The sequence below is a fragment of the Microcebus murinus genome, chromosome X (genome assembly GCF_040939455.1).
Source record: "Microcebus murinus isolate Inina chromosome X, M.murinus_Inina_mat1.0, whole genome shotgun sequence".
In the NCBI taxonomy this organism is placed as follows: Eukaryota; Metazoa; Chordata; class Mammalia; order Primates; family Cheirogaleidae; genus Microcebus; species Microcebus murinus.
Window position 1 is genome coordinate 52380868 of NC_134136.1, and position 14460 is coordinate 52395327.

Sequence of the window (14460 nt, forward strand, 5' to 3'; positions counted from 1 at the left end):
CTCTTGACAGTTTCTTTGGCTGTGCAGAAGCTTTTTTAGTTTGATCAGGTCCCATTTATTTATTTTTGTTGCTGCTGTGATTGCCTTTGGGGTCTTCTTCATAAATTCTTTGCCTAGGACAATGTCTAGAAGAGTATTTCCAACGTTTTCCTCTAGAATTCTAATAGTTTCACACCTAAGGTTCAAGTCTGTTACCCAGCGTGAGTTGATTTTTATGAGAGGTGAAAGATGTGGGTCCTGTTTCAGTCTTCTACAAGTGGCTATCCAGTTTTCCCAGCACCATTTATTGAATAAGGATTCTTTTCCCCAGTGTATGTTTTTTGTCTGCTTTGTCAAAGATTAGTTGGCTATATGAGGCCTTAAAGTGATACAAGTAGATCTACCATTTGATCCAGCAATCCCATTACTGGGCATCTACCCAAAAGTCCAAAAGTCATTCTATGAAAAAGACACCTGCACTGGTATGTTTATAGCAGCACAATTCACAATTGTAAAGCTGTGGAAACAACCAAAGTGCCCATCAATACATGAGCGAGTGGATTAATAAAATGTGATATATGTATACCATGGAGTACTATTCAGCTTTAAGAAACAATGGTTATATGGCACCTCTTGCATTTTCCTGGATAGAGCTGGAACCCATTCTACTAAGTGAAGTATCTCAAGAATGGCAAAACAAGCACCACATGTACTCACAAGCAAATTGGTATTAACGGATCAACTCTTAAGTGGACATATAGGAATAACATTTATTGGGTGTTGGGCAGGTGGGAGGGGGATGAGGGAATGCGTATATACAAACCCAATGAGTAAGATGTGCCACGATTGGGGGAAGGTCACGCTTGAAGCTCTGACTCAAGGGGGGAGGGAGGGCATGGGCAATATACATAACCTCAACATTTGTACCCCCATAATATACTGAAATAAAAAAATCAAATCAAATAAAATAAAATGTGAATTATTTGTATACCATGGACCACTACTCAGCTCTGAAAAATGGTGATATAGAATCTTTTGTAATACCTGGATGGAACTGGAAACTATTCTTCTTAGTGAAGTATTGCAAAAATGGAAAAACAAACACTGCATGTACTAATTAGTAAATTGGAATTAATCTATCAACACTTACAAGTAAAACTCAAGGGAAATCAAGGAGGTGGGAGGAGATGGGTAAATTCACACCTAACAGGTACAATGGGCACTAACTGGGTGAAAGGCACACTTATAACCGATTCAAACTGTACAAAAGCAAAATATGTACCCAAAATGTGTGTGTCCCCACAATATTATGAAATAATAATAATAAAAAAAACATACAGTTCACCTACCCCAAAGGAAATAAAGTAATCCTTGTTAAGGAAGTACTTACTATTGTATTTTTGCTAATTGTTTTCTATATGTTAGTAGCTTTTTGTCTCACCTTTCCAATCTTACTGTTTTGTGGATTTTTAAATTTTTAATTCATGTATTTTCATTCCCTTATTATTTACTTTTCTGTATATTTATAAATACTTTCTTCACGGTTACCATTGCAACTCCCTAAGATGTCTTAAAGCTATAGCATCCTATTTTAAATTGATAGCACCATAACTTCAGTTCCTTATAAAAACTCTACGCCTTTACAGCCCCTTCTGTATCCTCAATTTCTGTTGTAATTGTCACAATTTACATCTTTATATATTGTATACCCATTGACATAGATTTATAGTTGTTGGTTTTGTTATTTAAATTCTCAACAAAATTACAATAGTACACATCACTATATTTATCTGTGTATTTACCTTTATTAGATAACCTTATGTTTTCAATTGGCTTCAAACTTCTGCCCACTGCACTTTCATTTCAATTTGAAGGACTCCATTTAGCTTTTTTTTTCTTGAACAAGTCTAGTGACAATAAACTCTTTCAGCTTTTGCTTATATAGGAGAGTCTTAATTTCTCACGTATGCTGCAGGATACTTTTGTCAGATACAAAATTCTTGATTGACAGGTATGTTTTCCTGCACTTTGAATACATAATTCCCCTTCTAGCCTGCAAACTTTCTGCTGAAAAATCCACTGATAATACAATGGAAGCTCCCCTGTATGTAACAAATCACTGATATCTTCCTACTTTTACAGTTCTTTGTCATTGATTTTAGATGGTTTGATTATAATATATTTTGGTGTGGTTCTCTTTTGATTTTTCTTAATTGAACTTCTTTGAACTTCCTGAATCTGTATGTCAATGTTTTTGCTCAGATTTAGTTAGTTTTTGGCAATTATTTCTTGAAATAAGCTCTCTGTACCCTTCTTTATTTCTTTTCTTTCTCATATTCCCATTATACACACGTTACCTCTTTTGAACTTGTCCCATAGTTCTTGAATATTCTGGGTATTTTTGTCTTTTTTAACTTTGTTTTCAGTTTTAGAGGTTTATATTATCAAATCATCAAGTTCAGGGATTTTTTTCTCAGTTATGTCCAGTCTACTAATGAGCCCATTAAAGGCATTCTTTCTTTATGTTACAGTGTTTTTTAGTCTGCCATTACTTTTTGGTTATTTCTTAAAATTTCCATCTGTTTGCTTATATATCCATCTGATCTTACATGGTGTCTACTTTTTCCATTAAAGCCCTTAGCACATTAACTGTATATATTTATTTATTTTTATTTTTCTTGTTTTAAACTTATTTTATTTTATTTTAATTCAATAGATTTAAGGTGTACCAGTGGGTTTTTTGTTATATGGATGAATTGTGTCTCGGTGAAGTCAGGGCTTTTAGTGTATCCATTGCCTAAATAGTATACATTTTACCCAACAGGTAACTTTTCATCCCTCAACCCCCCTTCAACTTCCCTCATCTGAGCCTACAAAGTCCATTAGATCAACCTGTATAATCATATAGACCCATCATTTAGCTTCCACTTATAAGTTTGTACATGTAGTATTTGTTTTTCCATTGGTGAACTACTTCACTTAAGAGTATGGCTTCCAGTTCCATCCAAGGTGCTGCAGAAGACATTATTTCATTCTTCTTGATGTCTGAGTAGTACAGAGAGAGAGAGAGAGAGAGAGAGAGAGAGAGAGAGAGAGAGAGAGAGAGAGAGAGAGAGAGAGAGAGAGAGTGTGTGTGTGTGTGTGTGTGTGTGTGTGCCTTATTTTCTTTATCCATTCATCAGTTGATAGGTACTTGGGGTAAATCCATATGATTGCAATTATGAATTGCACTGAGACAAACGTATGAATGCACGTGTCTTTCTGATATAATGACTTCTTTTCCTTTGGGTAGATACCCAGTAGTGAGATTGCTGGATGGAGTGGTAAATGAAGTAAGTGAAGAAAACAGGAAGATGGAAATTCAGGCTAAAAGAGTTCAAGCTCATTTAGATACTTTACAGAGGAAGTATGAATTTATGACAATATAGCAATTGAAAGGAAATTCTCATGCTGCTCACAAAGTGAAAAGTTTAAAAACCAGCTTGAACTCATTCAGCCAGAATTTCCATCTCCCTATTTTCTTCACTTATTTCATTTAATTATTTTTAAAAGATATCATTCAATTCTTTCAGTGCATCAAAAGAAGACCTCAGTCTCTTGCTTTCTTTATTCTTTTCCTTGAGAACTTCAGTTAAATATTCAACTTCTGCATAATGTTGTTCCTTTATAATATGAAATTTTGTAAGGACCTATTGTTCAACACTTTTAGTTTTACTTAAGGCATTTTCATGACTGAAAAGCAGTTCTCTTTCAAGTAAAAAGCATTCTTGCTTTCCAAGTTCTTCAGCAAATTTCTGTTGTGTTGCAGTCCCACTGTTGTTGGGACTGCAAATTAGTATAACCTTCATGGAAAACAATATGGAGATTTGTCAATGAGTTAAAAGTAGACTTACCATTTGATCCAGCAATCCTACTACTAGATATCTACCCAAAGGAAAAGAAGCCATTTTATCAAAAAGACACCTGTGCTCAAATATTTATTGCAGAACTGTTCACAATTGCAAAGATTTGGAATCAATCTAAGTGTCTATCACTTCATGAGTATATTAACAAAATGTGATATATACATATACACACACACACCATGAGTATTACTCAACCATAAAAGGGAATGAATTAATGTCTTTCACAGAAATTTGGATGGAACTAGAGATAATTTTCCTAAGTGAAGTTTCTCAGGAGTGGAAAAACAAACACCACATGTACTCTTTAATAATTTGGAACTAATCAATGCACACACATGGGCACAAAGTGAAGTAAAAGTCATTGGAAATCAAGAATGGAAGAGGGGTGAGGAGGCATGGTGTAAAAACCTCCCTAACAGGTACAATGGATATTATTTGGGCAATGGTCACACTAATAACCCTGCCTTAGGCATTATAAAACTATCCATGCACCAAAACATTTTTACCCAATTAATATTTTGAAATAAAAGAAATTGATCTAGGATAAACCGACGTGGAATACTATTCAGTCATAGAAAAGAAGGAATTTGTCCCATTTGTGACAATCTGGAAGACATTTTGCTAAGTGAAAGCCAGGTGCATAAATACAAATACTGCATGATCTAACTCATATGTAGAGTTTTAAAAAAATGATCTCCTAGAGCTAGAGATTAGAATGGTGGTTACTAGGGATTGGGGTGGTTGAGAGGGGTAGGTTTGAGTAATGTTGGTACTCCATGGAATTTTAAAAGGTTCTCTCTCTACGGACAATTTGCCAATTTTACAGAATCATAATGGCATTTAAAAATACAGATTTCTTTTTTCTCTTTTTACTTCATCATATCATGGGGGTACAAATATTGTTAAGGTTACATATATTGCCCTTGCCATCCCTCCCCTCCCCTTTCCATGTCAGAGCTTCAAGCGTGTCCATCCTCTAGGTGGTGTGCATCGCACACATTATATAAGTATACACCCATCCCCTCCTCCCCCCTCCCCTATGCCCCCCACCAGATAAACGTTTTTTTTGTTTGTTTTTGTTTTTTGTTTTTTTGACCTTTTCGTTACATTTCACATCTTTGTCTCTCGCTAAGAAGGGTTAGAGGTATGCCCTCCCCAACCACAATGCTTGCCATATCCCTAAGATGTGGATCTCTCCCCACCCCCAAATCTCTGGTGAGCACTACCACCATTTGAGCACCATAGTTTTAATCAGTCAGTACCAATTTGATGATGAGTACATGTGGAGCTTATTTTCCTGATCTTGTGTCACCTCACTTTGGATAATGGGCTTAAGCTTAATCAAGGATAACATAAACGGTGCTAGCTCGCTGTGGTTTCTTAGAATTGAGTAATATTCCACTGTGAGCAAATACCAAATTTTGATTATCTACTCATGAATTGACGGGAACTTGGGTTGTTTCCATGTCTTTGCAATAGTGAATTGTGCTGCCATAAACATTCGGGTGCAGATGTCTTTATAATAGAATGTCTTATGCTTTTTTGGGTAGATGCCCGACAATGCTATTGCTGGGTCGAATGGTATTTCTATTTCTAGCTGTTTGAGGTAACTCCCAATTCTTTTCCACAAAGGTTGCACTAATTTGCAGTCCCACCAGCAGTGTAAAAGTGTTCCCTACTCTCCACATCCTTGCCAGCATTTGTTGCTCATTTCTTATATTCCCTTCCTCATGTTACATTCAAGTGGGCCTCAGATCTCATATTTTCTATTTTTAATAAGCAAATTCTGGTTGAAACATATAATTATGTAAATTTAAAATATCCTATCAAAAAATAATTTTCAAAGGGTAAAAAAGAGGAATCAGATTGTTTACATGACTTGTGGGCATTTTTTAATCTACCTTCCACTACTCCAACCCACCTCAACATTTACCACCTTAACTACCCATCACCAAATCCATAGCTTTCAATATGCCTCATGGAGGGAGCATGACCTTCTTGTATGTGTCATTTTATAGTACATACTTTTAAGGTATGAGCCAGCTCTGTTCTCCTAAGATAATTTATACCGTAATCCCACAAATATCAGCCCCTGTAGTAATATTTGAACTATGTAACCCTGAACTGCTTTCCATAACATTCTGAGTCATGACGGAACCTTAACTCTGCTGTGTAATCATCTTTTCTGAGAATTTTGATTTTGATTTTAAAAAGTACAATTTATTTTTGCCTGATGGCAGAATCAAGGCAATATAATCTTGTGCTGAGTGAGAGCCATGTCAAATTCTATTCCCAGGAAGGAATAGGTAAAGCCATTCCTTAGAAAAAGAGGAGAAAGAAGGAAATGCTTGAAAGCAAAAGGTGAAGACTCTTGACCTTGAATGGATGGAAAAAAGAACATTACTTTTTAGCAGCTTTTCAGAAAGGAAGTCTACTGAGAAGTATTGTATGGGCTGGATCTGACTAGGGTGGAGGTGCTGATGGAGGGTTGCTGGCTGACATCATACAAAGAGAGCCTGTCACATCTGTTCCCATGATAAATTCTCAGTTTTAAGAGGAACAACCTTTTCTGCTAACTATGCAATGAAAATTTCATTGTTCCTAAGTTATGCTTTTTCCCCCTCTTTTCTGTCTTATAAATTCTATTTACCTTGATCGCTTGAATCTATCTACCACCTCAATACCTTATATGTGAATAAACAATTTACATGTAAAATAATTAAACTAGCAGCAAAATAGCTAAAAACAAATAAGTGTATTTGAAATAATTTGTTGTATATCTGACTCACTTGATATGAAAATAAAGTCTGTTTGTTTGATACTTTCGATTTGGGGTAGCAAAAGAGAGCCACTTGCATCACTACAACATTCAGTCCTACGTCTTAATGAGACAATGTTAGTTGGCAGGGCAACTATTTCTATTTCTTTAAAAGATTGCTTGGTTATTTTGGAGGTACTAACTTTATGATCATTTTTAATTAACTCTTCTTCTGTTTGCTGTTTCTTCAAATCACGAAAAGAATCCAGTTAATCATCTAGGCAATTCACATTTACGTGCTTGAACAAACTGCAAAAAGGTGTTGTACAATGCTTGCTTTTATCAGAATAACATCTTAACGATGAACCAACTTTACCTCCAGATGAATAGATATCCAAATAACCTAGGGAGGTTAAAGACCTTCTCTTACATTTAGCCTGACCAAATTTGAAAAATCACACTCACCAGGGCAGCTGCCCTGATGTCTGTAGCAGCTTTTGAGATGCTTCACTACAAAATCCTGCCCTGGTGTCTTGAGGACCCTCGGCTCACTGGTGTGCTACAACTGCAGTCTCCCCAACAACTACGTTCAAATTCATGTCTGGCTGGTGGAGGTGAGGCTTTAACTGTAGATTTTTAGATTTTTTTTCTTTAATTCCTGGCTTGAATATTGCAATATTCCTGCCTATCTTAGTCCATTCAAACTGCTATAGCAAAATATCATAAACTGGTGTGTTATATGCAACAGAAATTTAATTCTCATAGTTCTGGAGCCTGACAAGCCCATGACCAAGGTGCTAGCAGATTTGGTATCTGATGAGGGTCCTCCTTTTGTTTTACAAATGGTCATCTTCTTGCTATAACTTCACATGGTGAAAAGGGCAAAAGGTTGCTCTTGGACCTTTTTAATAAGGGTGCTAATCCCATTCATGAATGGTCTGCCCTTGTGACTTAATCACTTCCCTAACACCATTACTTTGTGGATTAATATTTCAACATATGAATCTTTGGGGGGAACACAAATATTCAGACTGTAGCACTGACTTTGATCTTGATGCTTTTTCCATCTCTTTGAACTGTATTTTTTGCCTTTTAGTTACCTTGTAACTTTTGGTAAAAGGTAGACATGACGTACTGGATAAAATGAATTGCAGTAAATTGGCCTTTTGTAATGTAGTGATAAAGGGTAGGAACAAAGGAGGCATTCTATAGTTTTATGATTAGGTTTAAGTCTTCTGGTCAACTTGTGCCCTTGGATTATAAACTTCAGCAATTCTCAGTTGCTAAGGTGGAGAAGTTTGGCTAGAGAAAGTTGAAGTTGGTATTTCTCTTCCCCCAGGTAGGTTAGGTTCTGATAAACTTCTATCAGGTTAGGCTTTTTAAAAATAGTTTCTCCTGAAGATAGAACTTTTTGAGAATAACAGACACTCTGGCATATTTAAAAATGGTTAATTTCCCCTCCCCCTGCCAGAAGCACAAGGAGACTATCCTTTGAGGGGTCTTGTCTGTATCCAATTCCCCTTTTCCTTAAAGTATAGCCCTCAAAAACTTAAAATGAAAGCTTAGGACAGTTAAAAGAGACCCTTTTCTTTGTTGGATTTTGAATTCTAATTCTCTTCCCCAGCTTTATGAAACTGCTAAAAGCTCTAATGTTTTTTTCAGCTTCTCAGAAGCCTATAATGGTTGATTAATGCATTGAGGGAAAAGTGAAGAGAATGCCCTGCATATCATTCTATTAATATTTTTCCCTTTGTTTCTGAATTTTGACACTTCAAATTCTTGCTGCCTTAGTAGATTACTCCATGCATTAAGATATTTTGAACAAGATTTTTTTTAACAGCTTTTCTACTTGATTTCTGCAAGGTGGTTTGTCTGAATCAAACTTACCTGTCATTGCTAATAATGAAATTCTCCCATATACATTTGGATTTGTTGTTTCCTACATAATGTTTCATTACTAAATCCATTAGCTATATCTGCCCTTTTCTTTGGTTGGAGGAGTTATTTGTACTGAGATTCAGGGTGGTAAGAAATATATTCTATGGGTACAGTGTGGAATATTTTACCCCCAAGTCAGCTGATTATTTTCTTTTTCCTCTTTATAGCAATATCAAAGGGACCATTAGTCCAAAGAGCTACTTTTTTTCCTACTTTCTACAGATGTACATTTTAAAAGCATAAATTATTATAATATTTTGAAATGGCAATACATTTTTTTGTAATTTTTGATATATCACCTTGGTTAGGCTACCTTCCTTATTTATTCAATTGAAGATTAATCTAGACTCTGCTGTAGTTTGGCTGATGCAAAATCCCTAAGCAGCTGATTTTAGGTAAAGGAGATTGGTCTGGTTTATCTGAGTAGATCTCCTGATTTAATTAGTAAGAAGGTCTTAAAAATAAGAATTAGGCTTTAGAGAGAGGAAAAAAGAGAGAAAGAGAGAGATGGGAAGGGAGGGAGGGAAGGAGAGATAAAGAGAGGAAAGAAGGGAGAGAGAAACATGAAATTAGGAGAGAAAGAGAAAGAATGAAAGCAAGAGGGAAAAGAGAGAAGAAGAAATCTAAGGATTTATTCAGAAATAATCTGAAGCTTACATATGTATACTATATATTTTTATAAGCACTTTTGTATTATATAGTTAAGCCTATATATTAGCCTAAATATATATATATATATATATATAATTATATATGTATCTTTTATTGGTTTTGATTCTTTAGTTGAACCCTGATAAAATGCTGAAGAACAAATTTATCAGAAAAATTAAAATGTGGTCATATAGTGTAAATGAAGCCAAGAATATGCCATAGCCATGGAATGTATTCTGTGGTATTATATTTAAATGGATGTCTTTGTCCTATATCTGGCAGAAATGACTAATATATATAAAATTAAGTCAGACTTCTTTAATGTAATTAGCTTTGGGAACAGAAATGAAAATACAAATACAATTAGCAAATATGCTCATTCCCCCCTTGCTATAGATATCAGGGGATAGTTGATCTTTATTCATGGCTTAAAAATGTATAGCAAATTAAATTGATGATTAAATATTTTCTTCATTTCTAAAGTACAAAACATAAAAATGCTATTTCAAGGTTGAACTTTAAACAATGTGGGGAAAACATCAATTTTTATCCTTGATATTAATTAAATATAAAATATTGTGAGAAAATATTGACTAGGTACCAGAAGTCTCTATTGATGGTATACAAGACTAGTCAGGTAATAATGATTCTTGATAATGCCCAGTAAGAACTGAATCCCACTACTCTCTAGTATCTATTAATTCACATTGTTTTTCTTTTTTTGCAAGTAAGATAGCATTACCATAATAAGCATATAAAACATCATAAGTATCTAAGTTTGTACGCAAGAATAAATTATTTCTGCACTAAGAAACTCTAACCAGAGGGAACAAATATTCTTGCAGATTTGAGGCAGGCAAAGCTCTGTAGCAAAATAAAACATTAATTCCTTGGAAAGAATTTGAAGCCTTATTTTTTGTGGGATTTCCTTCAGAATATTTATAAAACCGATTTTAAGTAAATTATTTTAAAATAATTCAATCAGCATTTATCTAAAATCTTCTTTTAGAACCCAGTTAAAATGAAATTCAGTGCTCTTAATTGCTCAAATTGGCCGTTTTTGAAAAAGTAGGTTACTACTGGAGCTTTGGTTCACATAAAATTATGCTTTAAGTATGTGCAAAAGGAATCATTATTCATGTACGAAAATGTATAAATAACATATTCAAATCATATTTAAATAGTAATTTTAATACACAGTCTGGGTGAGGTTTCGGTCCCAGGTTTTGTTAAATCTTTTATAGTTTCAACTTTTTCTTTCGACCTTCAGGTGTTATATGCTAACCTGTGTCTCCTATAATTCACATTTATAGAAGTAAAACATAGTCTAATAATATTTAAGTCTATGGAGACTGACTTGACAGCCTCACAATTTTACAAAACCATGCAAAAAAATGAGCCAAAGCAAAGTAGAAAAAATATATATGTAACAATGTGTCAACCAATAGTACACAGTGTTTTTTCTTTTTAATGGAAGCAACTTTAATAGGACTTGAAGTATTTTAACTTTGATGATTGCTGTTATCATCATTTGCCTCATGCAGTAGGAGGCCATGCACTGTACAATAGGAGTTATCAAGAAAATACACTTTCAAATATGCTGCACAACGTTGTTTATAACAGCATGGAATAAACGACAGCTTCCATTTTACTGTGACTTGGTTTTTATTAGCAAGCACTGGTGAGACAGAGCCTTCTTTGAAAATACAAATGCTACCATACCTGGTTCATTTATTTAGCTCCAGGTTTTAATATGTTTTAATGTGTCTTAAAGGGAAAATTCCATGATAAAGAGATTTTCAAGTAACTTTTTACTTTCTAGACTGCCTCTTGAAATAAAAGTAGTTATTTGAAATATGAAAGATATTTCTTATCTTAACTAAGCTGGATTCTCTCCTACAAGCATTTAGCTTCAATACTTACAGTTCTTTTTATTGATTTTAAAAGAAGATCAATCCCTTATTTATTTTGTATATTTGACTTCATTCTGGATTCTGTTTGATGACTAATGAAAAAAATATAAAACTGAGTATATGACATGCTGCCTCATTATGCTCCTACATCATTCTCCTAATTAAGGGAGACTATCTCTGTAGATTCCTAGTAATATTTAGGACAATTTGAGTTTCTAAAGCATATTGATTCATTTCTCAAAAAAGCAGCAATGTATAAATGAATATTGATACTTTGAAAATTTAGGAACCTAAGAGAACCAAGGTTTTTTATTTTCTAAGTTTATAGCATGCTTTTTTCCCTCTAGATTTTATGAGAGTCATCAATCTCAAAGAAGAAGTTTGCCTATTTCCAACAGATACTTTCTCCTCTCTCACACATATGTATACCCCAAAGTCCCCCATTTCTTTAAGTTGTCTAATTAAATGATTTTGAGTTGACATCACCTCTCTAAAATTAATTTCTAAATATTACAGGTATACCATGCAAAGATACTCAATACATATAAGGTTTATGTATTTTAATGTTCTGTTATGTGCTATTATGGTATAGCTCAGGCATGTTTTTCCATGAAAACCTATGGAAGTATGTCTTCCCAATATGTAAGCTGTTCTCTGGTAACTTAAGAAGTTTCACTATTGCTTCTATGGCATGATTCTAGGGATACCAGACTTCAAAACCTGATTAACATGAAGCATTTGTTTTTATTAGGCATGATAAAAAAAGGTAAGTGTCAATATTGTCTTATCATTACAGAAAAAATAGAAAATGCAAATGTCCAATTTTGACAGAGAAGCTGGTATTGAAGAACAACAAGAAAGCCTGTGGCTAAAGCAAATAGAATAAGGCAAAGATTAGTAGAAAATGAAGTCAGAGATATAAGAAGGAAGGGGAAGATTATTTATAGTTTCTAGGTCAGTGTAAGGATATCAATTTACACTCTAAGTGAGATTGAGAACTCTTGGACTGTTAAGATCTTACTTAGATTTTAATGGATCTCTTTGTTGCCATGTGGATACTAGACTGTATGTATAGGCAGAGGTGAGGAGTGGGCAAGAGTAGGAGCTGATATATCAGTTAATAGGCTATTAGTCAATCAAGAATGATGGTTTCTTGGATCATAATGTGCTATGGTCTGGATATTTGTGTCTCTCAAAATTCATACATTGAAACTTAATCACCAATGTGATGACATTAGGAGATGGGAGTTTTGGGAGGTGATTAAACCACAAAAGAGGAGTCGTCATGAATAAAATTATGAAAGAGATCCTAGAAAGCTAACTCACCCCTTCCACCATGGGAAGACACAGCGAGAAGGTACCATATATGAACCAGAAAGTGAATCTTCACTGGGCACTGAATCTGCTGGTGCCTTGATCTTGGAATTACTAGCCTTCTGAACTCTGAGATATAAGTTTCTGATGTTTAGAATCCATCCAGTTTATGGTATTTTGCTATAGCAGCCAGAACAGATTAAGACATGGTGATAGTAGTAGAAGTTGTGAGAAGATAAACTGTTATATTTCAGATATATAGAGAAGGTGGAACCAAAAGAATATGTTAATACTCAGGATACGAGGAGTGAGAAGGTGTTTCCGTTAACTGAGATGGGAAAAGACTTTAAGTGGAACTATTTTGGCTGGGAGGGATAATAAGGAAATATATGTTGGATATATTAAATTTGATATGCCTATTAGCTACTTACAGCTATGGAGAATCCATGTGAAAACATACATATAAGCATCTACAATCTTTGTGTTTTCTGATATATTATTAATATTTGTGTCAAGAGCTTATTTATAGCATTATAAATATTGAATGTCTTGATGCTCATTATATGTGATAACATTATATAATGCTCTTTTATGGGAAATACGAATCCCACTTCTTTAAAGTGTCTCCTTGTTATCATGGCATTGATAAGAAGTGACAAATGTTTTCTATAACTTAGAAGCTAGTTTAAAAACCAGAGAGGAAAAGGGGGAAATACTTCTATCACAGGTACGCATCTCGCCTTTCAAGTGGAAGCTTAGAATCTCAAATATAAAATTTTAAAATGGGAAAAACTCATGTGTCCATTTGTATTAAAGTACTGAAGGATGCGAACTGTTTGTGATACCCTGTCATCTAGCCTTATCCCTAACTTCCGAAACTTGCAAAAAGAATGTTACTAGCTGCTTGTGAGTGACACTAAATGTCCTATACCATGACAGGCATAATCCTCTGATAAAATAGGCTTCTTTATCTGTAATGTTATCATCTGTCAACCAAAGTGATGTGATGTCACATCAAGGACAGAATATAATATTATTTGGGTATGGCTACACTAAGTTTTCTTTTGCATGAAATAATCTGATTTAGAGATATCTGACAAGTACTGTAATTATTTAAAGTACTTATGACAAAGTAGCATAATTTGTCAATATTGCAAACATAATTGCCATATGAGTAGTCAAAATAATCGTGATTAAACTGCTCTTTAGACACTGTTTAGAAGAGGATGAAATGAGAATGACAAGGAACTGTGGTTACTGACATTTAGAACTCAGGGAAAATTTTCATCCTATCTTTAGGGATTGCTTTCATAGAAAATGTTTTTCAGTTCTGATTTTGATGTTACAAAGGTGTATGATAGTGGCTGTGCATTTATATGGGATTGTCAAATAAATTCTGCCTTTCACATGATGTGGCATACACTTTGTAATTACCATTCCATCATGATATATCTCTCCACAAGAATTTCACCAATTGTACTTTAAGAACTTCCTTTCACATTTTTCTTTAAAAAACCTAGATTACAGGGTAAGCTTTCTTCCCAAAAGATTTATGTTAATCTTTATCTGAGTCTACTTATTGATATTTATTCTTAATCATTTTATTTATACAACTGAACACTTTAATTTCAGATGGATATTATATTCTCATTGCATATTTGTTTTATGTGCTTTCTTTGCAACATTCTATCAACTATGCATATATATTTACTTTGATTGTTTTGGCTGTTTTAAAGATATAGTTTTGTTTAGAAACATGGTTTGGATTATTCCTCTTTAATTTTTAAGTTGTATCATACTAATATAAGATTCAAACTCATAAATACTGATCATGTTACCATCACCAAATACCTACAAAATCACCTAGTCTCCAAAAGAAAACTATACATATTGGCCTAGCAGTAGAAATAATATATAACTAATTAAAAATCAGTTAAACATTTTACCAGCAAAATCATCTCCTTTTGATACTGCTAGAAAGTTGAGTATAATCATCATTGTA

General features: G+C 34.0%; 1 pseudogene; it reads right to left on the reverse strand.

Annotated features, from left to right (window-relative positions):
* Nucleotides 1-3449: 3449 nt before the first annotated feature.
* The window catches only part of LOC105876630 (coiled-coil domain-containing protein 138-like), a 56524-nt pseudogene continuing 45513 nt past the window's right edge, over nucleotides 3450-14460 (reverse strand).